This window comes from Palaemon carinicauda, unplaced genomic scaffold (assembly GCF_036898095.1).
Source record: "Palaemon carinicauda isolate YSFRI2023 unplaced genomic scaffold, ASM3689809v2 scaffold713, whole genome shotgun sequence".
In the NCBI taxonomy this organism is placed as follows: domain Eukaryota; kingdom Metazoa; phylum Arthropoda; class Malacostraca; order Decapoda; family Palaemonidae; genus Palaemon; species Palaemon carinicauda.
Window position 1 is genome coordinate 1 of NW_027171998.1, and position 26,082 is coordinate 26,082.

General features: G+C 43.2%; 1 long non-coding RNA gene across 1 annotated transcript; it reads right to left on the reverse strand.

The window, feature by feature from the left end:
- Positions 1-264: 264 nt before the first annotated feature.
- LOC137637408 (uncharacterized) lies at positions 265-25,093 on the reverse strand. The gene is made up of 4 exons (XR_011043620.1): positions 24,989-25,093; positions 19,701-19,922; positions 5,475-5,694; positions 265-490 (listed from the first exon to the last, which is right to left on the reverse strand). It is a non-coding gene; the product is annotated as an uncharacterized lncRNA (long non-coding RNA).
- Between the last annotated feature and the right edge of the window lie 989 nt (positions 25,094-26,082).

Here is a 26,082-nt window from a genome sequence, read left to right on the forward strand (position 1 = left end):
CACTGAATGCTACATAACCATTTTTAAATCTAAAGACAAAGGCAATTAGTTGAGATCTTAAGAGTCAACAAAATTACCCTATACAGTAACTGCTTTTCTATTTGCAAATCTTACCATTCTGAGGAAGGGCCAAATATTCCACTAAGCGATATTAATGGTTATCTATTAAATCATATAACAGCAAATATAGAAGACAACCAATCACAATATTACAAAAGTGGTTGAAAATGACCTCATATAAAACAATAAATCTCAACTTACTCTTGTTTGAGTTTGCAGAAGTACCACACCCAACGTCCTTAATTGGTTCCTATAAAGTGACTCAGAAGGTTCCTTATATAGGTCCTCAACTTCAATTTGTTCCAAGAAGCTTTTTGTAAGTTGAATTGTTTGTAAGTAATTTGGATTTATTTTGGCCCAGGGTAGGCCTAACTTGAATCCCATGCCTATGATTTTTAGCTGCAAAAGTCAGCAAATAGTCGGGTTTCATCTGAAATATATATCAGGTTATGACAAACGTCGTTTTGCTCACTGTATTAAATGATACAGTATTGTTTCATTACAGTATTTCTTTATCTTATCTTTGTGTTTGTATCTCTCAATGTTTGTAGTCGAAGGTTTGTAAGCTGAGGACCGTCTGTACATGTTCTGAACATGAACAAGTACTTAGAACCTGCTGTCATTTTATAAAAACAAGACATCTACATTATTAAGCTTCCATCTGAAGTACCCTACTTAACTATCTTGACTTAGAGATTGATATAATGTGAGATAAAACATAAGAGGGACATTACAGTATGTAACTTTGTGCTACTACATCTTTCCCGTCAGGTGCTTTCACACTTTTCACACTTGTATAATTGTGAATGCACAACAAGTGGAAAGAGTACTATCGAGTTACAGAGGACCATAGACTGGACAACAAATTCAGTTAATTGAAGAGTAAGACGAGACTTATCTTATTACATAAGTGAATTTTCAAATACTAATTTCCATTTGGTTTTATGTAACTTTAAATAATATCAACATTTTCTCTCCAGCTGAAAATTCACAAATATTTTAAGTAATTTGTATTTTTCCTAACTATACAAACCTTTGTCCTTTTCATAAAGCTAGGGTTATCGTTTAACATCGAACGAGGTAGTTAGAACTACTGACAGGTGGCAACGGAAGACTTCTCAGTCAGTCAGCTGGAGACACACTTTGAACCTTAGGCCTGGAACTTGTGAAGTATTTGAGAGAGGAAACAGGCGTTATGCCCATACCAACAGTAAACTGGCAGGACAGAGCCAATAATTCTGATGACCTCTGGGTGCCTCCTGAGAAAAGATGAAGGAGGACTCAAACATGGTATCATGGGCAGCTGGGTCTTGACCACAAACTCCGGAACAAGCGAAGGCGGCCTCCTTTAGTCCTTCAGATTGACTGGGAATATGCAAGATGTCAAAAGCTCACCAATTCACTTTGACAAAGCTAAGGTGGCTGAAAGACAATGTACAGAGTCAGATCTTTGTCTGACACTCATCTTAAAAGGTTCATATGAGGCATGCATAAGAAACTTGAAAATACTAATCACATCCCACTCTGGGGACTGAGGTCCAGGGGTGGACAAGACTAGGCTACTTGAAGCTCTTCACGAGCATAGACAACTCCCACGAGGAGAATAGATCTAGCTTCTCAGTCAAGAGGATATTGCTCAAAGCTGAGCAATAGCCTTCCCCAGCACGACTGAGAAGCGCTTCCTTAGCGAAAACAGGGACAAGGATAATTGCTATCTGGGCTAGAGCAGTAATGATGGGAGGAGTGTCCCTTCTATGACACCAATCACAGATAAGGTCCTCTTCCTTAGATAATAACTGCCGAGGCCAATTGTAGACCTTCACACATCTGCACAGTCCCTTGCTAGAAGTCTTCTGTCCGGAGGAGACACTGCACAGTCTCCAACCAAAAACGACTTCACAGATTGGAGGAAGTATTCACAGTTCTCTGGGGGAACTCGACTCAAAGTGTTAACAGATCAGGATCTCACTCACATTGTGGTAATCAGGGAGCCACCAGGGTACTCCTGACACCTGGGCATGATCAAAACTCTGTTGATCCACCACAACATCACGTTTAAAGAGGGAAAGGCGTAGAGTGCAAGTGATCCTATTGGTGTGGGACACCTTGCTAATAGCTCTAAAGGATAGACCATTGCCCAGATGTAAACCTAACTTGTCAATTCACAAGAGTGCGTGACAGTTGCTCCTCATAACATATGCTGTTACTGTAGCGTTGTCGCTCATCAACACTACTGAGTACCCTATTAAACTGCGTTGGAAAGTTATTGTGTTAGAAATGCTGCATTCATTTCCACAAGTTGATTTTGAGGTGCTTTTCTTCTGAGACCCATTTCCCTGAAGCACTCTTGGTGGGGTTTGTGTTGTCCAGCCACCAGATAAGATTATCCCACAAATCTTACACCACTGGAGATCGCTAGCTAACGGCCAGTGATACCTCAGACACTAATGAAGAGATTGCTTGTGGAGCCACCTATGTCGAATAAGCTTCTCAAACGGGAACGGGAGCAACACCTCTCTGGTTATGTCAATGAGATTGTCTGGTGGAAAGACTATCATATCTATCTGCATGCCAAGGCACTTGATCCTCGGTTGAGGAGGGAGAGACTACTTTTCAAAATTCATCGCAAACCCCAAATTGCGACAAAAGAGGGTAGTCGGTCTCAATCCTCAAGCAACTGCCTATTGGAAGAAGCCAGGATCAGACAGATGACAAAACTCCTCAAAAGCCATATCCCGTCCAAGAGCCACAAAATGAGACCAGAGTGACAACTTACGTAAGCAGTGCACAGTCCGAAGCACAAAGCTTTGAACTGGTCTACTAATCTCCTGAGGATGAAGCAGAGGTACTTCCTGTAAGACTGATGAACGGGTCTTTGAAAACAAGCGTCCTTCAGGTCCACCAAACGCACAAAGTCTTTCTCTCTTCTTTCTTTCTGCTCCAGGTTGGCCGATGTGAAGACGAGCATCCGCACTCTCTGCACTTGGAAAAGGGGACTGTCGACTTACGAGTCCTCTTACCTTACTTCTTACCTCTACCAGCCCTCCTGAACTGCCAGATCAGGCACGGTAGGGTGGAGCACTGTCAACACTTTCCATAAGAGGAAGAAGCAGATGGAGGTCCTGATCCTATTTTGGAGGCAGACAGAGCTTCTTCAAAGACAATACTGAAGGTATGGCAGATACCAAAAGTTTCGCTGCAGCCGTCTTCGAAGGGCCTGGGCCCATGACAATAACTGCAGAGTGGATGAAGGAACCTTCTACCACTGTTGCCTATACAGTACATCCCTCCAAAGAAAAGGGACTTCTTCTTGGCCTCCCCATAGAGATTTCATTAATAATTCCATGAGTAATTCTTACACCATAACCACTCCCTGAATTCATAGCTTTGTCAGCCTCATCTGCTTTACTGTCTAAATACTCTCTCCAGTCATTCCTGGCTTTTCTTTTGACCTCACTATCAATACTGGAATACTTAACATGCTATACCTTGTAATTTTCATTACTTCCTCAAAAATTTCAACAATCAATTTCTGTCTTTGTCTCCTTTTTATAGTATCCCAAGTATCATTTGATATCCATGGTTTTCTCCTTGTAACTACGACTCCCGAGACTTCACTACCAACTGACTGATATATGTTCTTAACATCACACCATTCTTCATTAATTGTCAGCTCTTCGTCTTTCAAAGGCTCTAAGACTGCAAATCGATTCCTACATTCAACTGTAAATGTTTCTGTGTGCTCCTCTTCTAGAAGCTTAGTTGTATCAAATCTAGGTATTCTATCTACCTTTCTGTTGGGTGCTTTCAGTTTTAATTTATATGTGGCATGACATGGTGGTGATCACTACCAATATCTGCTCCTCTATAGCTTCCTACATTTCTCAGAGTCCTCCTTTTCTCTTTATTAATGGCTATGTGATTATTTGATTTTTGTAATTGACACATGGCTGGTGAAGTCCATGTATATTTGTGGATGTCCTTGTGCTGGAAAAGAATACCTCCAATGACAAGATCTACATGCTATTACTATTATTACTAGCTACGATACAACCTTAGTTGGAAAAGCAGGATGCTTTAAGTCCAAGGGCTCCAACAGGAAAAATAGCCCAGTGAGGAAAAGAAATAAGGAAATAAATAAAACTAAAAGAGAAGTAACAAACAATTAAAATAAAATCTTTTAAGAAGTGCAACGAAACGAAGTGCTGACAACAGGTGTGAACAACTTTATATCCTGTACTGCTTAGAGCTGGCTATGTTCTTGGTACGTACCATCCTTGCGTACTTGGAGAGAGATCACCAAAGACTAACTGCTACTTTGCTCAGATGTCTTATTCTTTGGGGGAAGCAGCAGTGTTCGGTTGAGGGTACAGTACTTCCTTAGGTATGAGACCGGATATAACAGAGGTATGCACTGCTTCCTTCTCTCTACTGGGAACGATATGAAAGATCGTCCAGGAAGAGGAAAGAACACTTTCTGTACCACACTCTCTCTCCCGTAGGGATGGAAACGTCAGGAGTCACAAGTAGAGTCACAAGTACGAGACTCCTATAGACCAGTCATTCTGGATGTTCTCAGAGAAGTCTTCCTTGGTAGGATCTAGAGGAAGAATATCCTGTGTGACAGGTGATCTGGCCCACGTGTAGGATTCTTTCTCTTGGGGCACGGCATGTAGGATCTAGCAGATGGTACACTCTGAAACGTACTGTAGGGACCCTGTGTAATGTGATAAAGTGAACTCTCGAGTCTCTGTCCTTACTAGACGGCAAAGATGCACTCTCAGAAGAGAGCTTGTGGATGCACGCACAGGAGTCCTCTACGATGAGTTATCGTCTTCTTTGTCTCCAGTGAAGGGAGATGAGAGAACTCCTACGGCAGCACAGCTGCTCACAAAATAGGAGTCTCGTGCACGTGCACATAAATGTCTAAGGATTGCCAACCTTCTTAGGAATATGTTGCCATTGTTATCACTTAGCCACACAAATGAGGAAATAAATAGGAAAGAGGAATGCTGTCTAACAGAAACAAGAATGTGGATAATGGCTGGTTTGAACCACTATAAATCCATCCTTCCTTCCAAACATTCCTCTCGCAAGACGATCTGCTAACGAAATTATCTAAGAGAAAAAGTAACAAAAGTTCACCTGTACTCTACAGCAGCTGAAAACAAAGCATGGGCTCAGTGGCCCGTCAGACGGGAGGGGCTTCCCCACCACCCAGCAGTAACTACCTCCACCTCAGTGAAGTTCAAACAGCCATATCCACCTTCCCTGAAAGTATACTTCTGTTGGACTACGAGGTTTGTATTTGTGTAGGAACAAACAAACAACCTTCATGCTTAACATGATGGAAACATGAGCTCTAGAAAGTGTAAGGTTTGAACACAGTCATAAGAAGACCTGGTGATACTCACACACTGACGCTGGCCAGAGTAAGGACAGGACACGGCATGACTTGAGAAGCATCTTTTAAGTACTCAGACTTTATAAGGTTCACGATGGCAAGATGTCTAGACTTGGGGTTGTCCTCCACGTGACATGTCGAGGTTCAGATAGGGCAGACTGGGCTGCTATGTAATTCGAGGTCATCGGCAGCTGCCTCCTTGGTCTGTCATGGCTGGATTCATCTGTGATCTCCATAAACATTTCAATGTCTTTGTGGTGAATTAAAAATACCACTATTTAAAATGTAACAATAAAAATGATATACTGGTTCAATGGGATTTATGAATTTGGGCCAGATGGCCCAACACAGGGCCCAGGGAGGCTATTCAGCACCTGCAGCATGAAGGGAATGTTGTGAGGATGGACAGCAAGAAAAAAGAGAGGAGGGGGGAACACGTAGGTAGGGTAGAAGGAAGAAAAGTGCCCTTTGAGTAATGCATACAGCAGACATATTGTTATATACAGTATACTGTAGTGGGCTGAAAAACATTGTTTATTAAAGAGAAAATACAATAGAAAATACAGCACCATAATATAGAAATAATGAAAAGCAAAACATTGGCTTTATTTTATAAAAAATACAACAGAAAATATCACAAATTCTAAAAGTAATTTGTATTTCTCCTGACTACACAAACCTGAGTCCTTTGGTAAGAGTCTGCTTTCAGCTCAGCTGGAACTTGGGCTGGTAAAATTCATAACGAGGTACTTACTGGAGGATGGCCAGGAAGCCCCCACCCCTCCAAGTATTATTATTATTACTTGCTAAGCTACAACCCTAGTTGGAAAAGCAGGATGCTGTAAGCCCCAGGGCTCCAACAGGGAAAATAACTTGCTTTTCCAACTTAGAGTGTGACAATAATGATAATAAGAATAATAATAATTCAATTAAGATATCAAGTAATTTTTATGGTAAATATGATTTAATTGAAGTAGTTTTGGACCAAAGGAAATAAACTAAGAAGCTTTCTATTCTAGCAATTCCATTATTCAAAATGAGCAAAAAGGAAAAGGAAACAAGTCTGTACAGCAAGCTTCTTGAGAGACTCAAATACCCAGATGGAAAAAACAAGAGGAAGAAATAAGAAACAAAAATAAATATACCAAACAAATTAACTTCTGCTACAATGTAAATTCAGGGACTGTATAGGATAAATAAAAAATGGTCCACCTTGAAGTATTATCAAGGCTTTTCTTCTTCAAGTTGTGTGGTGTGGACACATCGTGAGAATGAATGGTGAGGAGGGAATAAGGCGGGCTTGGAAGGAACCTGTTAAGGGGAGAAGATCGAGAGGGAGGCAGGGAATTAGATGACGAGATAAGGTGAAGGAGGATGTGGAGAGAAGAGGTTTGGTGGAAGAAGATGCATTTGAAAGAAGGCACTGGAAAGGGCGCATCAGGCAACCGACCACTTATGATAAGAGGAAGACAGATAATCACATAATTTAATTAGTACCATTATTGACAAGGTTTGCTTGATTTACATAAAGTGAGTATAGGGCCTTGCCTGCAGTTGGGTGTTAAAGACGACTAAGTGATCCCAACAGACGTCTGGACTCTTCCAAGCAAACAGACACTATTTCACAACAAGAAAATCATAACCTCAAGCAAGTTTGCCTTAAAAGATAAAGATTCAACGTAGCTTCTGACATGCAGACAGACAGTCAATGTTCCAATAACGGTGGAATAAAACATTTGAAGCAACATCTGCTGACTTCTTAAGCATAATGAACCTGGATAGGGTCTATTAATTGTCCTCGTTCAACTCAAGTTCAGTTTTCTGCATAACTTATAAAGAAGCTACTCATTGAACATTCAGATGTCATCCAGAAATATTTACTGCAAACGGAATATGAGATACGGATCTAATGTATAACTCCTGTCAAATGGATCTAAATACAAAAGATATCTGAATTATCCGTCCTCTTTTATAATCCAGAGGAGAAACTCCAAACATGGCCTTAACATCTTGAAAGAGTTAAAAGACTGCGCTCAAACTCTGCTCAGCTGTTATCATTGATTACAACAAAATCAGTGTGAATCATATTCTCCTTTCCATTGCTGTTTTAGTATCAAGAATATCACCTTTTAATCGCTTTCAAAATCCTTATCAATTGTTGTCAATTATGAAAACATTTGGTTGAATTCTTGTTCCATAAAGTACCTCTACACTAATGACCCAAAACAATAAAGGATTAAAGACGTAACTCCTTTGGCAGAAGAAATAATCCCAAATGGTACTCAAAAAATGGGGAAGTTTTGACACAGGACAAAAGGGGACAAGGAACGGTTGGTCAGGAGAGGTTTAGCCATGAAGGCTGCCTCTTCTTGACCTGTAAGAAGGTCAAAGGGGATACAAGAAAACCTAACAATGATATCAGTTTGGGAGAATCGAAGAGAGTGGAGGGAACTCGTTTCACATGTAATCCACATTCAAAATAGTAATCTTGACTGGTCCAGTGTTACGGAAAATAAATAAATGATGGATCTTGAAATATTTCCCTTCAAATTACAACAACCAGGAAAACTGATAATGTGTAAGTGACAAGTGATCGTCCTAATGATGCTCTCTATAAGATTATAATGAGACACTTTTGATACAGAGTCTGAGCACAGCACAGGAACTTTGTCTGATTTACTTATTTTGGAATCTTGAAGGGAATTCGAAAGTTATGTTGTGGTTTTCTGTGAGGGACAAAATGATTGCTTTAAAGTTTTTGAAGTATTGAAAATAACTTTGATATATGACAAATTCATAGATAATTTGTATTTTTCCTAACTATACAAACCTTAGCTAATTAATATGGGTAATTACTTCGGCGGAGCTGAATGACGAGCCATTAGAGTTTTAACGAGGGTTTACTACCCCCTCGCTAGTTAGCGGGGGGTAGGGAGAGGTAGCTTGCTACCTACCCCCCCCCCCCTAACACACAACTGTGAATACTTCACTTTCCTTAGAGGTAGGACTTCATGGGGGACAGGGCTGGCGGGCAAGTTTGATTAAATAGCTAAGGTTTGTATAGTTAGGAAAAATACAAATTATCTACAAATTTGTCATTTGTTCCGTAACTGAAATACAAACCACGCTATTTAATATGGGTGACTCGCCGCTTAGGAAGGGTGGTAAGTCCCTGCCATACTGGCTTTGGCTTTGCCCGGGGATTCCATACTTGAGTGTGTAAGTACTCAGGCAATAAGGAGTCCCTGCACCTCGCTAACATTGCTGTGCAACTGCTGCGGCCTACATAAGCTGTGTGTGAAGGTGAGAAGAGTGACTCGTCCTAGGAAGTTGACCTGGAGTTCTTCAGATGGAATTCTAGGCTAGGACTCTCCCAATACCATCTCGTCAGGGTATGGGGACGTGAGAGTATTAACCTTAATACTAGGAACACAAGGAAGCATGGTTTACCTGCAGTGGTTTGAGGTCAACTGTGCAGAGAACCCAGGATGCAGCTTTCTCCAAGGGAGGAGAGGATGAAGAAAAGAATAAGGGCCAGGCAAACCTTTTAATTCATGCAGACTAAAACCGGGTAACAATGTCCTCAACCTTCTGCTACCTATCCATTAAGAAGCCTCAAGTGAGACCAGCTGTTGTGCAGCCACCACAGGGCCGATAGAGAACGTATCGAGTCTCCTGTGTGTCACGTCTTGCAGGTAGTCACTGAATAGTTCTTCTTGAAGGCCAGGGACGTAGCTATGCCCCTGACATCATGTGCTCTAGGGCGACGTGACGGAGGAGGGTCAGGATTCAAAGCTAGGTGTATTACCTTGCGAATCCAGGCTGAGATGGTATTCTTAGAGACCCTCCTCTTCGTTTTCCCAGTGCTCACAAACAAGGCTTGCACTTGGGGACGAACTGCAGCTATTCTTTTAAGATACAACCTCAGACTCCTTATTGGGCACAGTAGGAGATGGTCTGGGTCATCTGTTACAGAACGAAGACTCGAAACCTGGAAAGAGTCGAACCGAGGGTCCGGCACTCCCGGATTCTGAGTCTTGGCAACAAACTCAGGGACGAACCTGAACGTTACCTCCCCCCATCCCCTTGAATAGGCGATGTCGTATGAGAGACCATGAAGTTCGCTGACTCGTTTGGCCGAAACCAAAGCTAGCAGGAACACCGTCTTCCAAGTAAGGTGGCGATCTGAAGCCTGACGTAATGGTTCGTAGGGAGGTCTCTTCAGAGACTTGAGGACTCGAACCACGTTCCATGGAGGAGGTCTCACTTCCGACTGAGGGCAGGTAAGTCCACAACTCCGTATGAGTAGAGAAAGTTCCAGCGAGGAAAAAATGTCCACTCCCTTGAGCCTGAAGGCTAGACTTAAGGCTGAGCGATAGCCTTTCACCGCCGAGACTGAAAGGCGCATTTCTTCCCGCAAATACACAAAGAACTCCGCTATTGCTGGAATAGTGGCATCGAGTGGAGAGACACCCCTTCCACGACACCAACCACAGAAAACTTGCCACTTCGCTTGGTAGACCCCTGCGGATGACCTGCGCAGGTGTCCAGACATCCTATTCGCAACTTGTTGCGAAAATCCTCTCTCAGCGAGGAGGTGCTGGATAGTCTCCAGGCGTGAAGTCGAAGCGAAGCTACGGCTTTGTGGAAGATGTTGCCATGTGGTTGTTTGAGTAGCTCGTGACGTGGAGGGAGTTCTCTCAGGGACTCCGTAAGGAGTTGCAGGAGGTCCGGAAACCACTCTGCGTGATGCCATAGCTGAGCTATCAGGGTCATCAATAGATTGACCGATATTCTGGTCTTGTTAAGCACCCTCCTTATCAGACAGAACGGGGAAAGGCATAAACGTCGATGTTGTCCCACCGTTGTTGGAAGGCATCTTACCAGAGAGCCTTGGGGTCTGGGACTGGGGAGCAGTACAGCGGCAGCTTGAAGTTCAGCGCTGTAACAAACAGATCCACAGTCGGGGAACCCCACAAAGTCAGGACTTTGTTGGCTACTTGAGGATCCAAAGACCATTCGGTACTCACTATCTGCGTCGCTCTGCTCAGACTGTCAGCGAGCACATTCCTCTTGCCTGGAATGAAGCGAGCTGAAAGTGTGACCGAGTGGACTTCGGACCATCTCAGTATCTCTACTGCAAGATGAGATAGCTGTTCCGAGAAGGTACCTCCCTGCTTGTTGATGTAAGCCACTACTGTGGTGTTGTCGCTCATCACCACCACAGAGTGGCCCGCCAGGAACTGATGGAACTTCTGAAGCGCCAGAGATACGGCCTTCATTTCTAGCAGGTTTATGTGGAGGTACCTTTCTGATTCTGACCACAGGCCTGAGGTCCTGTGGTTCAGAACGTGGGCCCTACACCCTATCTTTGATGCGTCCGAAAACAACATCAAATCCGGGGGAAGGACGAGAAGATCCACTCCCTTTCGTAGGTTCTCGTCTGCTAACCACCACTGAAGGTCTGTCTGTTCCACGGGACCCATAGGGATCAGAGAGTCCGGGGAATCGTGTCCTTGATTCCACCGAGACTTGAGTTGCCACTGGAGAGATGTCATTCTGAGGCAACCATTGGGAACCAGACGGGCCAAGGAAGAGAGGTGGCCGAGGAGACGTAACCACGTTTGGGCTGGAAGTTCTTCTCGTTTGAGGAAAGCCCTTGCGACCTTCCTCAGCCTTGCTATCCTGTCATCTGATTATTATTATTATTATTACTATCCAAGCTACAACCCTAGTTGGAAAAGCAAGATGCTACAAGCCCAGGGGCTCCAACAGGGAAAAATAGCCCAGTGAGGAAAGGAAATAAGGAAATAAATGAGGAGAACAAATTAACAATAAATCATTCTAAAAGAAGTAACAACGTCAAAACAGACATGTCATATATAAACTATTAACAACATCAAAAACAAATATGTCATAAATAAACTATAAAAAGACTCATGTCCGCCTGGTCAACAAAAAAGCATTTGCTCCAACTTTGAACTTTTGAAGTTCTACTGATTCAACCACCCAATTAGGAAGATCATTCCACAACTTGGTAACAGCTGGAATAAAACTTCTAGAGTACTGCGTAGTATTGAGCCTCGTGATGGAGAAGGCCTGGCTATTAGAATTAACTGCCTGCCTAGTATTACGAACAGGATAGAATTGTCCAGGGAGATATGAATGTAAAGGATGGTCAGAGTTATGAAAAATCTTATGCAACATGCATAATGAACTAATTGAACGACGGTGCCAGAGATTAATATCTAGATCAGGAATAAGAAATTTAATAGACCGTAAGTTTCTGTCCAACAAATTAAGATGAGAATCAGCAGCTGAACACCAGACAGGAGAACAATACTCAAAACAAGGTAGAATGAAAGAATTAAAACACTTCTTCAGAAAAGATTGATCACCGAAAATCTTGAAAGACTTTCTCAATAAGCCTATTTTTTGTGCAATTGAAGAAGACACAGACCTTATATGTTTCTCAAAAGTAAATTTACTGTCGAGAATCACACCTAAAATTTTGAAAGATTCATACATATTTAAAGAAACATTATCAATACTGAGATCCGGATGTTGAGGAGCCACCGTCCTTGACCTACTTACAATCATACTTTGAGTTTTGTTAGGATTCAACTTCATACCCCATAATTTGCACCATGCACTAATTCTAGCTAAATCTCTATTAAGGGATTCACCAACCCTAGATCTACATTCATGGGATGGAATTGATGCAAAGAGAGTAGCATCATCTGCATATGCAACAAGCTTGTTTTCTAGGCCAAACCACATGTCATGTGTATATAGTATGAAAAGTAATGGGCCAAGAACACTACCCTGTGGAACACTGGATATCACATTCCTATAATCACTACGGTGCCCATCAACAACAACTCTTTGAGATCTATTACTTAAAAAATCAATGATAATGCTAAGAAACGACCCACCCACTCCCAACTGTTTCAGTTTGAAAACAAGGGTCTCATGATTAACACGGTCAAAGGCAGCACTAAAATCAAGGCCAATCATACGAACTTCCCGACCACAATCAAGGGATTTCTGTACAGCATTGGAGATTGTAAGAAGGGCATCACATGCTCCAAGGCCTTTACGAAAACCAAATTGCAAACTAGGGAGTAGATGATTACCTTCAGCAAACCTATTAAGACGTTTTGCCAGAAGACTTTCAAAAACTTTAGATAATATGGGTTATGGAAATTGGGCGGTAATCAGTGGGACTTGAGCTACCACAAACACATTTACATAGAGGAGTAACATTACCAATTCTCCAACTAGTGCTAAAAGCTCCTCTTCTTGCTAACTTGCGCAAAATAACAGATAACTTTGGAGCTAAGAAATCTGCTGTCTTTATAAAAAACAAAGGAAAAATACCATTTGGGTCTACACCTCCATAAGCATCAAGGTCCACCAACAGAGCTTTAATCTCACGAGATCGAAAAGCTAAACTAGCTAGTTTAGCCTCAGGAAAACATGAATGAGGAAGTTCAAGTTTTTCATTACTCTGTTTACTGTCAAAAACATCAGCCAAAAGGGTTGCCTTTTCCTTTGGACAGTGAGTGACTGAGCCATCTGGTTTAAGTAAAGGAGGAACTGTTGCATCTACACCAAAGAGTGCAGATTTAAGGGTAGACCACCATTTATGTTCCTGAGTTGTACCAGAAAGTGTTTCTTTTATGGTTAAATTGTACTCCTTTTCAGTTGAGGCATAAACTCTGAGCAAAAGCTCGAAGCTGAGTATAGTTGTTCCAGGTCAAATCTGATCTGTTACCCTTCCAAAGATGATAGGCCTCCTGTTTCTCCAAATAAGCACGTCTACAATAATCATTGAACCACGGTTTGTCCTTCACTCGGTACCTTAGCACACGAGAAGGGATACGCCTATCAATTATGTTGACTAGATTCTCATTGAAAGGGACAACAGGATCTACACTATTATATAATTGTGACCAATTCAAGCACAAAAGATCATGTAAAATCCCATTCCAGTCTACTTGGGATTTCATATAAATTTTACAAGAATATGATATATCAGGGACAGGCTGCTCAGTCTTCACTAATAATGAAATCAAGGCATGATCAGATGTCCCGACTGGAGAACCAACCTTACTAGTTATAACGCCAGGGGAGTCAGTGTATACGAGGTCCAAGCAATTACCAGACCTGTGAGTAGCTTCATTTATGATTTGCGCACAGCCTGATTCAGAGGCAAAGTCTAAAGCTCTTAAGCCATGGCGATCGGTAGGAGAGATAGAACTTAACCACTCCCTATGGTGAGCATTAAAATCACCAACAAAGACAAAAGAAGCCTTTCTATCATCTTCTTGTATCTTAGCCATAATGGTAAGAAGACAATCGAAGATAGAATCATCTATGTCTGGATTCCGGTAGATCGAACACAAATAAAAATTGTTATGCCTGCCACAAACTTTTATTACCTGAATCTCATGACATCCACATTGATAGCAGGACTTATGAGAAGCAGGGTACTCGGTCCTAATATATGGGAAGGCTTTGTGGAGATTGGTGTCTATGACCATGCCTAGGAATACCAATTTCCGAGAGGGCTGCAGAGAGGACTTCTCGAGATTTACCATGATCCCCAGATCCTGGCAAAGCTCGAGAAGCCTGTCTCGGTGGCGAAGAAGGGTTGCCTCCGAGTCTGCTAGGATCAGCGAGTCATCCAGGTAACGGCGGAGACGGATACCGATCCTGTGAGCCCACGATGATATCAGGGTGAACACTCTGGTGAGCACCTGAGGAGCTGTGGAGAGACTGAAGCACAGCACCTTGAACTGGTAGATCTTGCTGTCTAGGCAAAATCCTAAGTACTTCCTGGAAGACGGATGGACTGGGATCTGGAAGTACGCGTCATTCAGGCCCAGTGTACACATGAAGTCTTGCGGTCTCACTGCAAGTCTGACCGTGTCTGCCGTCTCCATGCTGAAAAGAGTCTGTTTGACAAACCTGTTCAGGGTCGAGTGGTCGATGACTGGTCTCCAGCCTCCAGACGCCTTCTTTACAAGAAAGAGTCGACTGTAGAAGCCTGAAGACCCGTATGCCACCTCTTGGAGAGCGTCCTTCTTCAACATGGTCTCGACTTCTTCCCGAAGGGCTTGCCTCCTTACCGATCTCATGGTAAGGGAGCTCAATGACACTGGCTTCGCTGTCAGGGGAGATAGAGAGTATGTGAACGGGTCGCGATAACCCTGAGCGATCACGGAAATCGTCCAGGTATCTGCCCCGAGTTGCTGCCACCTTGTTGCGCAACTTTGTAGGCATGCCCCCACTGGTGGATATGCAGGGGGACTGCCAATCCTAGCGTTTACAGCCTCGGCCACTCCCTCTAGGACTTTTACCTCCCCTGGAGGACTTCCTGCCCTTCTTGTCCTTGATGGGAAAGGGCTAAGACACCTTTGGCTCCACTGCTGTCGTCTTTTTCGTATTCTTAGCTGGATGGGGCTGTTGAGTTGCTGGAGGTTTGTAGGGCCTCGATGTCAGGGCCCTATGGAGGAGGGAGTCCTGGTTGGACTTCCTCCACCTCTCAGCAGCTACCTCCACATCCTTAGGCTCGAGCAGACTCTTACCGAGCACGGAAGAGTGTCTGGGCCTGCTAACGTCGGAACTGGGGACTTTCTGGTGGAATCTCTCGGCAACTGCGTCTCGACGTTTCAGGATTGTATTGGCCCACAAGCTCGAGACTTGGTGGGCCAGAAACTCGATGGTCCGCGTGCCAGAGAGTAAGAATGTCTCCAGTGCCTTCCTGGTGCTTTCTTTGGACAGGTCCACAGACCGCACCAGGATGCCCAGAGACCCCAGCCAGATGTCAAGCCACGAAGTTGCCTGCATGGCACACTTCGTCACCTTCTCCTGGCTTAGGATCTCAGTAGCAGAATACGAAACCTGCCGGTTGGAAAGTCTCTCTAGAAGGACTCCCCCAGTGAGTTCTTCCAAAGAATGGTGAATGGGAAGACTCAAACAAGTCTCCTCTAAGATCTCGAAATACCTCCTCTGGTGGACTCGAGGAGGAGGGAGGAGCTTAGTTACCGGCGCTGGATCTGTTGGAGGAGGCAAGCTCGGAGAGCTGGCCTTCGACCTTGTCTCTAGCACTCTTCATCCCTTGTGACCAGGGCAAGGCTGCACTGGCCCTAGAGGGCTTCTGGGTGCCGTAGACTCGGTCCAAGAATGTGTCCTTACCCTCACGAGGAGGAATCTCAGGGTCCAGAAACCCGTTGAGATTTTTCATGAGGGTCAGAACTTGCCAGAACGCATGTTCTGACTCTTGATGCTCTCCTCCCGAAGGGCTAGCAGCAAAGTCTCCAGTCCCCAGTGGCTCTTCCTGGGGGGACACGTGGACATTCTCCGAAGGTCTAGCTGGTTCCTGTCTGATCCTTGTAGAAGACTTAGGCAAAGTCTTCGAGTCCTTCGGCTCCCTCCTGGAAGGGATACAGGACTCTAGCAACGATGGATGCAGGCTCTTCTCCAACCCCGTGTGAGGAGACTTCTCAGGGAGAGGCGGAGTTTCCCCCATTGGTGCGATGGGGGAACGGACCGGCTCGTCCGACTCCCCTGAGGATGGAAAATCCTCGTCCGCAGGGGAGGGAGAGAAAGTCTGGGGGGAAGAGGGAACCTTGCGCATGGATTTCCGAGGAGACAGCTTAGCCCTCGGAGAAATCATCACGGAGGGGACTCCTCTCTTCCTCTTCAGGGGGAGACGAGGTAGCCACTGCTTTGTGACCTAGTTCAGAGAACACAGGCTTAAAAGCCTGCATGAGAGCTCTGACTATGGTACTAAACCAGGGCTGTTGGCTGACAGTCGCGCTGTCAGAAACTCCCTCTGGAGGGAAGGGGATCAATCGATCCCTAGGAGGAGTCGACAAACGAGGGTTCGCCTGAAACGGAGCTGAAAGTGTTTTCTTAGACCTGTCCGGGAACCTCCCCTCCTCAGGCGAGTGTGCTGTTCTGCGCTTGCGAGGGGGGGAACGAGAAGATGATCTGTCTGCCTGAAGCCCCATGAAGTCGCGTGCGGGATCGCGGCGTAAATCGCGCGATGAGCCCTGCCCTGGATCGCGCGCGGAAGGATCGTGCGAGACAGGAACTTCGCGCGTGCGCACGTGACAACGCGCAAGGGCAAGCATAGGTGATGGCGAGGGCGTGCGGCGCGCAGGAGCTGGAACGTGGGGCGGGGTTGAAGGCTGGATAGGAGCTGGAGCATGAGCAACCTTCTGCTCGCGCGTGCGCGCAGGAACCTGCTGATGAGCCCGTGCGGGCGAAACTATTAGGCACGCGTGCGCAGGAGAAATATTCCTAGAGCGTGGGCGTGGAGCGCCCGTGTCAGGAAGCACGGGGCGAGGGCGCGATTGCGCAGCCTCGTGAGAGCGCAAAGGTACGCTGGCGCGCAGGAGAACGTTGTGCAGGTGGTGCAGGTACTGCCCTTTGAGGAGAACGAGGGCGCGCAGGAGATCGTGGGCGCGCATGGCGCACATCAGGATGCGGAAGCAAGGGTGTGTGCTGCTGTGATGGGCGCGCAACAGGATTAGGGCGCACTGGTGTGCGCTGCTGCGATAGGAGCGCAAGAGGATTCAGGCGCGCAGGTGTGCGCTGCTAAGTTGGGTGCGCAACAGGATTCGGGCGCACAGGGGTGCGCAATTTGGAGGAAGAAGGCAGGGGTACCTGTGAGCGCCCGTGCGCTAACTTAGGTACCTTCTGTACTGCACGCTGGCGAGCTGGTGAGCGCTTACGCGCTGTGTCAGGAACTGTAGCTGTGCGCTTAATTCCAGAAGTGCGCTGACGAATAGAGCGCTTGAGCGCTGTGGCAGGAACTGCAAGAGGGCGCGCAGGGGGACCCTGGCCCTTAAGAACATGAGCAGGAGCGCGCGCGCGCAAGAGAGAGAGCAGTGGCACTAAGTCAGGAACAGCAGCAAGTCGGCGCACAGGGGGTGCCTGGCGCTTAAGGGACTAAGGCACAGTTTTGCGCTCAAGTCCCTTGTGCCCCAAACGCACCGGTGTCTGTACAATGACAGGATCAGCATCCTTGAAGGGTGATGGCAGGACAGCAGGTCTGGAGGGTGACAGGTCAGGGAGTTCCGAAGGACGACCTTCCACCGAAGGAGATCGCGAACGATCTTCGGAGAGGTCTAAGGTGGTAGCTGGCAGGATCGGTGAATGATGAGTCTCCTCCGCAGAGGACTGCGGGGACGACGAGCCGAAAAGGCGCCTCCTAACTCCCTTGTGAGGAGAAGGAAGTCCTATACGGCGAAGGGGAGGATGAGCCTTCCGCCTTATTAGCCCTCTAGGGGCCGTGGGATCAGCAAGCTGACCTTCGTAAGGCCTCCGCAGAGGAGTCTCGGTAAGTGAACTCCCCCGGAGGGGAGAGTCACCACCAGGAGAGACCGTGGGACTAAGTTCCACCCTCGAAAGATGTTCAGAGGGGGAATCAGAGCCTTCAGCTACCTCAGCAACAACAGGAGCAGTTTGATCCGACACACCAGAGGCCTCCGTAATAACAACGTCGACGATAGACAGAAGATCTACGTCTGCTATCGCCGGCGATTGAGAAACAGCTGCTCCCAGCTTGATCATATCAAACTGTAACAAATCACGATTAGGCACAGGGAAATCAATATCCTCCTCCGAGGGAGGAGGGGCAGCTGCCTCGCTATGGGAAGCAACTACCTCTCCCGCACCCCGGGATCGGTCAACAGAACTACGGTCTATGCTCCCCTTTGACGGCCTCTCGGAAGAGACAGATCGAGTGGGAGCTTGGAGGAGGTTTGGGCTATGGAAGAAGAGGCCTTGGGATTTTCTCACTTCAAAGAAGCCTTTGGAGGAGAAATATCCCTTTTGGACTTCTTCTTCCGGCGCCGGGCAAACCTCTCCCGCTGGGAGGTACACCACTCCCTACACTCACCACATACATTACCCTTTTCACACCGTTGGCCCCTACAATGAGGACACAAGGTGTGAGGATCTGTGTCTACCGCCGACATAAAGGTGCCACAAGGGTGGTCGGGTAAACCAGAACACGTACGCATATTAATAGAGGCAAACTTCACACACACTGTATAAAGAAAAAGCAAAACAGATTAATGGCAGTCAAAGCGAGGGTGAGAGCAGACACGTTTGATCATCACCCGAGCTAAAAGCAAAGTGAATGATTCACCAAAAGCAAAGTGAAGTATTCACCGGTGTGTGTGTGTGTGTGTGGGGGGGGGATAGCAAGCTACCCCTCCCTACCCCCCGCTAACTAGCGGTGGGGTAGTAAACCCTCGTTAAAACTCTAATGGCTCGTCATTCAGCTCCGACGAAGTAATAACCCATATTAAATAGCATGGTTTGTATTTCAGTTACGGAACAACTTCAAGTTGACAAATTTCTGGATCACCATCACTTAAGCCTCGTTTACAAGCATTCATCAGGAAATAACCTGTTTACAAATGGTATGAAGTTTTCGAATTGAAATTATCAATTTCATTATGATATCAACGGCAGATTTATTTACATCACAGTAGATTCCCTAAAGTCACTCATTTTACCAGACACAAAAAGAGAAAGAAGGATAGCAAGAGCCATGGCTAAAACAAAGGACACTGCCAATCACAAAAACATCCTTGCATATACGGTACCGGTAGTCATGAAAAAAAGGGCAAACATACAGAAGTTGCATCCATAAGAACTACGCGTGTCCCAAGAAGTCCCCTTCTTGAAATAGATACTCCATCACACAGCACTTTACTATTAGACCATTAAGATAATTGGTCTGTAGAGTTAGACATAATGCTTTCTCTCATCCCTCCCTTCAATTCTAAGCAATTTCAACTCGGGTCTTCCTGATCTACTGAAGCTTTCCGTTGGTCGCCCCCAACGCTTTCCAGCTTAATCCTTCTTTACTTCTTTCATCATATGTCCATTTCAAACTCTGAACATCCACAAAATAAAAAAGAATGGCCACGTGTCGGGAGAAAAAGTCAGATCTCGAAGAACTATGGTAAAGCACAAATAGAAATAATACATATGTCATTGAAATCTCATTGACCGAGACGATTTGAAAATCGTTTAAGTCAATGAAGTGGTTCAAATGGAATAAAGTGGCTTAGAACCAATATAACGGCTCAGAACGCAGGGCAGCAAAGGGGCATTAGATTGCAGAGAATGGAGAGAACTCATTCACTTCAATCCCATAGACTTTATAAACCAGACATTTGAAAAAACTCTGATAAGAATTAAATACCTTTTCCATGTACCACAAGACTTGTGAAGGGGTAAATGTACTTTAAATGCTGCTGCAACTTTTCATTGGAGCTTCTCTTCAAATAGACCTTTCCAAGATGCACCTCGTACACTTCCCCTTCGTTGATGCAGCCGCCTCCCATCTGACCCGTGGCGATGAAAGGCGACATGCCCGGAGTTTCCTGTATAGCGTCGTACATCTTCGATGTCATGGCAAAAGGTCCTGAAATTGTCAAAAGGAATTTCAGCACGTAATACAGTACAGTAATTCAGTAACTTACAATGTATAAAATACAGTAATGTATCTAAACACATACCAAAGCAAAGTACTGTAATAGTATAATGTATTTCAATATCTTCAAAGTAAACATTTTTAAGAAATTTTTTTTCACGTACAAACTTTTCATTTGTCAATACTTCAGCCTATTCTTATGTCCAATTCAATTTCAGACATTCCCTCTTTCAGTACACCACATTCTCCTGTCCTCTTGGTGAGGGTAGAAGAGACTCTTTAGCTATGGTAAGCAGCTCTTCTAGGAGAAGGACACTCTAAAATCATACCATTGTTCTCTAGTCTTGGGTAGTGCCATAGCCTCTGTACCATGGCCTTCCACTGTCTTGGATTGGAGTTTTCTTGCTTGAGGGTACACTCGGGCACACTGTTCTTTCTTATTTCTCTTCCTCTTGTTTTTTCTTAAGTTTTTATGGTTTATATATGAAAGATATAATTCAATGTTGTTACTGTTCATAAAATATTTAATTTAAATTGTTCATTAATTCTCTTGTAGTTTGTTAACTTCCTTTCTTCACTGAGCTATTTTTCCTTGTAGGAGCACTTGGGCTTATAGCATCTTGCTTTTCCAACCAGGGTTATAGCTTAGCTTGTGATAATAATAATAATAATAATAATAATAATAATAATAATAACAGTTCATGTGCACATATTTTCTTTGCACTTCCACCAGATCATTCATGAAGATCATATTAGACTGTGCTCTCTCTCTCTCTCTCTCTCTCTCTCTCTCTCTCTCTCTCTCTCTCTCTCTCTCTCTCTATATATATACAGTATATATATATATGTAATACAAACCAACGATCTTTATTATTATCATCATTACTAGCTAAGCTACAACCCTAGTTGAAAAAGTAGGATGCTATAAGCCCTTATAAAAAAAAACAGCCCAGTGAGGAAAGAAACAAAAAAACAGGTAGAATCATGTGCCTGAATGTCCCCTCGAATATGAGAACTCTAACCCAAGACAGTGGAAGACCATGGTACAGAGGCTATGGCCCTACCCAAGACTAGAGAACAATGGTTTGATTTTGGAGTGTCCTTCTCCTAGCGGAGCTGCTTTATCATTGCTAGTCTCTCTTCTACCTTTACCAAGAGCAAAGTAGCCACTGAACAATTACTGTACAGTGCAGTAGTTAACACCTTGAGTAAAGGAAAATGTTTCAGTTCTCTTTGTGTTGTTTGGTGTGTGAAGGAGAATGTGTAAGGAATAGGACAGACTATTTGATGAGTGTAAGGACTGTTTTAAGTGCTACAAACCATTCTTTAGTCTAGAGAATGAGATGGAAATCCATATTTTCTGTGCATTCGGAATGTATGGCAGACAAGGGCTCCAGTATTTTGAACGTTTTTCATGACAATAACCAGCGAAAACTAAGAAGTTTAAAACATATTATCATCAATGACATAAAACATACGGAGAACTACGGTCTCTTTCCGGAAGTGGGAACCTGTTTCTCCCGATAAAGTCTTCTTTTCGGACTCGTCAGGGGGTTGGACAATCAGAGAAGTCTGACTCAAGGGCGAGATATTAGCTGGATACTCAAGATCACACCCAGAGTTTTATTCCCCTTCAAGGATTTAAGTCCAAAGGTGCACCACAGCGTCATCACTGAGAACAAACGCCTTGTCCAAGAGTTAAAGAGAGAAAATCTTAAAGAGCAAGTCTGAAGAGAAGCCAATGCCCAATAGCACGTTTGTGTTCTTCAGCGGCAGGGAATCAAAGTGACTGTGTTGTTTGCGGGCAGAAAGGGGGGCTTTCCCACCACTAGCGAGTATCTACCGGCTACTGCCAACAACTCATTGTAAAAGTTTTTAACTGTTAAGTTCCAGCTATGCTTTAATCAATCTCTAATAAAGAACGAAGATTTGTAAATGTGTAGGAACATCTACGCGTTTCAAACAGTCGTCCATATCAAAAAAACATTCAAAACGCCATGTACGTACCAGCCTAATTGTATAATTAAATCCCTTTTTTAAACTTTGTAGTCCCTGACAGTGATCATCATAAAAAACCAGTCACCGTTGTCACAACTGCTTAACAATGATGAAAGACGGTCTAAACACTGGAGCTTTAGTTTGCCTGGACTTCCGGATGCATAGAAAACGTGACTTTAAATCCTATTTTCTATGAAGTCTTTTGTAGCAGTGTTCATCGTATTGAAAATAAACTCCTTACTTAATTGAGATAAGGATTTATTGGTTATTTGCTCTGACATAATCATTTCCTCATTGTTCCTATGTTCTGGCAAGCAGAACATGTGGGATGGAATTTGGGCATTAATTTTCAATTATAAAAACTTAAGATTTGATTACTTTGATTATCATAACACAGCAATTCATGGTTATGGGTTGAAATTTACTAAATAAAGTCGTTTTGGGAAAATTTTTGTTAATATAAATATAAAATAAAACCTAAATGTTCTATAACTTAGTGAATTAAACACTTTTCTTTATTAAATTATATATCGAAATTAACAGTGGATGCCGACAGTAGGCCATGGGATTCAAAATGCTGTATTTAGAGACATCTATTATATTATGCAAGTTCCGGAGCCTTTGTATATGAGAGGCCAGTTCCTCACACGTTCATTAAAGATGGACGTCAACTAACCTAAACTTTCCCCCCTAACCTAACTCACAAACCATGTCCTTACCTACTTACCTAATGGGGGGTGGGGGTGGACTGACGCCCCCTATGCCCCCCGCCCCCCTTACACTGCCCTACTCTAAGGTAGACATAATAATACATACAGGTGGCCGCTTTCATACATACACCCCCAAGTTCCAATGTCCTAATTGATATTGTACTAAACTATAATAAAACTAAAGGGACAAACTACGCAATTTAAATTACAATTGTGAAAATTGAATTCTGGAGTATATTGTGAATTCACAACCTAAATTCAATTATTTACACCTTCACATTGCATGAAACAATCAAGCACAAGTCATAACTAAGCAAAGGTGATGTTGAGGACCAATGGACACCACAAATCAAATCTTGCTTGGGGTCACCTTAGGGGCTTCAGCCGGTCCTGTCATAAAATGAACTTGTACATTATACATTAGAAAACGTAATTACGTAACGGAGCCTCTGCCGTTTATGGGGACAGCCCTTTGACCGGCCGAAAATCGAGGTAAAAAAGTCCGAAATCGGCTCTTTTTTACGGGAATGATTTGTTAAATAATGTAGATTGACGGGACAGTATTAAATTGTAAAACCGAATGTTTCTTGAAATCGAGTAAAAAAAAGTCCGAAATCGGCTCTTTTTACGGGAATGAATACATGACGTGTCCTTAAAAACTACAAACTTAACGAAGGGGTAAATATGTAGATTGACGGGACAGTATTAAATTGTAAAACCGAAGGTTTCTTAGACTGGGATGACACGGGCTCTATCTATCGGGAAAGTTGGAAACTAAGTAGGAAAATCTGCTCTTTTTCGCGGGAATGATCACGGAATGAAATATTAAATTCACTGGTTTTGTAAATGCTTGTCCCAACAATCTACATACTAGGAACCCTCTGGTCATGGATGTCGGAAATGTGCGAGAAAAATGGACAACTAACCCAAAATTCCCCTCCTAACCTGACCTACAAGCCATGTCCTTACCTTCATCGTGAACTAAACGGGGGGGCTGACGCCCCCCTGCGACCCCCCAAACACTGTTGCTAACATACAAACCCCACAAACCAAACCTAACCAATCCTAGTAGTTCCCAGGTCACTACCCCTACCCGGGGGCAAGCCCCCGGACCCCCTTCGTAAGTCTCTCTCCTACAGAAAAGAAGCTTTGGGCAGCACTCAAAATTATATCTTATCCACATGATCATATTATAGGTTACTCAGGCTTACCTTAAATTCCGTAGTCGCTAAAACCACATCAGGGCCACATCACCTGTTTTACACTTTTTACATGTACCTCTAAAATCCCTTAAGAGGCCTTCTCGAAATAAATAGTGAAAGAATTCGGGGGTAACACGAGTGAAATCACGTAGATGTATATATCTGAGGGTCTTAATTGCATCAATCTGATCAATACGGGAGATAAACTCGAAAATATCACTCACAGAGAAACTATACGGAACAGGTCTATCCATCACAGCGGTTAGACTTGGAAAGGGTCGGCTGTAGGTCAATCTCGGGTCATGGGGGGGATTAAAAATTTGAAATCACGCGGCCCACGAAAGGGTTAGTTCGGTTGCTTTATTTGACACTGGCTTTATCTGACGAAATATCTTAACTAGATGCTGGATAACCTAACCTTTGTTTGTATATAAAACAAAATAGTATTCGGCATAATTTTGGGACGATTTCGAAAGAAATAACAATCTTAACAAGAGATTAAAATGAAAATTGTTGAAATTAGCGAAAACATACGTACGAACATCGAAAACTGTTCATGCTTGCGCGACCTGCTGATATGCGAATCGAGCGCCGCCAAACGGGCGTTATTATAATCAGGCAGGAAACAATGATTGCGGGAAATTTTACGACCGAGTAAGTTGGCCGTGGCTTCAGCGTACGACGCATTGTAACGGCCTTTTTCTAACATAACATTTCATGATAAATATCCCAGCAGTATCAAATGTCACTAAACATGACGTGTCCTTAAAAACTACATACTTAACTAAGGGGTAAATATGTAGATTGACGGGACAGTATTAATTTGTAAAACCGAACGTTTCTTAGACTGGGATGACACGGGCTCTGTCTATCGGGAAGTTGGAAACTAAGCAGGAGCTACCCGTGACTTGCGTACGGACCATGATGAACTTAGAAAATATTGCCGTGGTAAAGGTAAATTGTGTTATTAGTCAAAACGATAAATTAACATCATATTATGGTATGTTAGAAAATTGTAAAGAACATCAACCCCATAATGAAATACGATTTGGCTAGTAATAAGAAAGATATCCCTGTCCCCATAAACGGCAGACACCCCCGTAACTATAAACAGAAATAAAGGGATTCATTTGTAATATAAACTTACCTTTTTAGATAATAAAGGAGGAAATAACGAAGAATTGACGAAAATCGAAGAATTAATTTGCCGGCGATTTGAGCAGGCCGCCATGTTTGTTTACATACATCATCAGCTGATTGAACTTTGAAGAAAATTAAAAGTTATCGTACAATGTCAAAACTAATATACGAAACTCGGTATATAATTGCTTTTTAATTATAATAATCCTTTTATAAAATGTAAAATATGCATATTCTATTAATTTTTCATCAATGAAATATGATATTTTGTTATTTAGGATTTTGAAACTATTTATCTTACGTCTGACAACGAATTCTTGTTATCGTACAAATGTCAAAACTAAAAAACGAAACTTGGTATAGAAATACTTTTCAATGATAATAATTCTAATATAAAATGTAAAATATACACATTCTATTAATGTTGCATCAATAAAATTTTATATTGTGTTATTTGGAATTTTGAAACTATTAGTTATCGTACGTCTGACAATGAACTTTTGACATTTTGATTCTTTTAAAGAAAACGTTTTATGGTAAACTTCGATAGATTTTATTGGACCTTTGTCAATATTTATATTTCATTTTAATTAAACTAAACTTTTCATGATACTTTATCGAATATAATACATTGAATTAATGACTCTGTGCATTTCTAGGCCTATTTTTAGCTGAATAACCCCGTAGATTTCATGATTGTTCAATTATGTAATATATTTAAGTGATTAATGGTGTAAAAAAACGAGGCTTAAAAGGCAAATAAAAGTAAACTTATACTGTATGGCTAATAAAAATTTTCAATCATAGTTATATCCAATTATTCCATATAATATCAGGAATCAAACTCCTATAGATATATTTCAAAAATATCCTTTATTTCAAATGTGCTTCAATGCGTAATTCTTGAACAGCTAATTAGCCACTTAGAAGAAATAGAAGCATTATCGAACAGCTAGTTAGCACATAATTAATTATACGGAGACAGCAATTTTCTCTGTTGTAAAAGATCTACTAGAAATGATAGATGAGAACAAAAGTAGTATTTTGATATTACTTGATTTTAGTGTTACTTTTGATATAATTGTGCATGAATTGCTGCTT